Here is a 2,350-nt window from a genome sequence, read left to right on the forward strand (position 1 = left end):
AAAAAAAAAAAAAAAATTGACCAAAAGGGCACTTTGGGGCAAGGAGCAAAAAGGGCAGGTGCTCAGACAGCCAAAAGTATAAAAGTTATGTGAAAATTCTGGTACTGTAAAGAGTATTACCAAAATATTTATACAAATAAGGAGATGGGTTTGGAGGCTGGTTCTGGACCAGATTTACCTGGATAGTCAGTGTTTTTTTCATGGCAACACTTAGAAAAGAATGAAACAAAAAGAAAAAAACCAGCAATATTTCATAATTTCATATAAGTGAGCCAAAGAGCCACTTGTGTCTCCAGAAATCCAGGTTGCAGATCCCTGGCAGATGGAAAGGGTGATCCTATCTCCTTACAGCAGCTAAAAGTGCAGCACTATAATTTTTAATTCTTTGTTAAAGTAAAATTGTGAAGGTTAAAAAAAATTCACCACTGAATATTAACATTAGACATTTATTTAGTATAATTTCTTCAGTTCCCTGGTGGCCCCCATCTAGATCCGGCCCTGGGCTGCAGGTCTGTGTCTGACATTAGTAATACTAAATGATCACTGAACACTGAATTAATATGTCAGCATTTCTTAATAAAACAAACAGAAAGCCCTAACAAATCTTTTTAAAGTAGGAAATATTGATGTATTTACTGTTAATCTCTCGGTATGATTTGTTCTCTAAATGGCCAATTTCCTATTATTCTGGCTGATACGACTATACATTAAATAAGCAAATAATTGATTATCTGATAATCTAACAATATAGTCGACTAAAAGCACAATAAGAAACTTAATCATAGCAAAATGTTCTGCACCAAATCAGCCTCAGGAGATGATTGAGGGATGAAGAGATGCTGCTGTCTGGATCTTTCTGACGGCTCTGCTCTCCTGATCCATTCTGTCTGGTATCATAGAGCTCACGCGCCACGATTGAAACTTTTTTTTAATGTTTTAATTGCCTGTTTTCATCCCCACTGACATGTTCAGCCTGTGATTTGCATTTTCCCTTTCACGTCTGTATCTTTGCGAGAGGTTTTGCTCCTAAGGACGGTGGAGAATCGGGTCGATGACGTTTAGCAGCTCACCGCTTAGTGTCCGTCTCTAGGCAACCGTGACAACAGCGTCGGTCACCGACATCACTGGTGGTCGGCGGGCGCCCCCTAGTGGTTCGCCAGGTACTGCATGTACACAACCGTTTATTTTCCGTGACGTCAGCTCAAAGTGCGACGCTACAGCTAGCTTAGCAAAGGATTGTATTGCAAATAATGATGGAAAACTGGCTTAAAACCGGGTCACTCAAAAGAAAAGCTGCAGGAACCTGTGGAAAGAAAACAACTCCAGGAATTTTATATGACCTGAGGAAGTTCAGTCATAGCTACAGAGTGTTGATGCGTCGTTCACTAGCGACTGGATTCCTTTGAACGTGTAGGAATCGACTACCCAGACTTTTCCAAGATTGGGGGTCTGGACCCCCCCTTCCCCGGGCCCAAAACTATTTTTAACTCCCCCACACGGCCACAAAAATCGCCCTGTTGGTCTTAAAGTCGGTCATGACGGAGATGAGCAGGGAATCTTCTGGAAACTGCATTTACACTCAAACATGATTTTTTCAGCTGATCAAAAGTTTAAGACAATAGTCTTTAAAAGCCAAAAGCTGTGCAAAAATCTGGATTCCAGGTCATTTTCTGTCAAGTCTTTACTCTGTCAAGACCTCCGATGGCAAAAGCAAAAAAGCTCAGTGACTTTGAACGTGGTTGTTGAGCTGCATAAGCAAGGCCTCTCACAACGTGCCATTGCTGCTGAGGTTGGACGCAGTAAGACAGTCATTTTGCATTTTTTAAATGATCCTGAGGGTTATGGAACAAAAAAGTCAAGTGGTGGACCCAAAAAAATTTCACCAGCTCTGAGCCGCAGGATCCCATTGGCTGTCCGTCAAGACACGGGACGATCCTCTACCCAAATTAAGGCCATTACTGGTGCCGACTGCAGCCCAATAACCATGAGATGGCATCTGCAAGAGAAGGGCTTCAGAAACAAAAAACGTCTTCAAAGTCTTCTTCAATGCCACATAACTGCCAGTTTGGACTTTGCAAGGGTCACCAAACATAGGACATTGAAAGGTGGAAGAAAGTTTGTTTCTATTGCCTTTTTGTATTGATATTGTTTAAATAGGGTTTCTTTTCATGATTTCTTTGGGGGGGACAATTCTAGACTTTTCCAAGATTGGGGGTCTGGACCCCCCCTTCCCCGGGCCCCACATTATCCACGTCTTCACACTAATACAGTGTTTCTCCATCCTGGTCCTCAGGCCCCCCTGCCCTGCATGTTTTAGGTGTTTCCCTTCTGCCACACCTGGATTGTATCT

The sequence above is a fragment of the Poecilia formosa genome, unplaced genomic scaffold, assembly GCF_000485575.1.
Source record: "Poecilia formosa unplaced genomic scaffold, Poecilia_formosa-5.1.2 Scaffold643, whole genome shotgun sequence".
NCBI lineage: Eukaryota > Metazoa > Chordata > Actinopteri > Cyprinodontiformes > Poeciliidae > Poecilia > Poecilia formosa.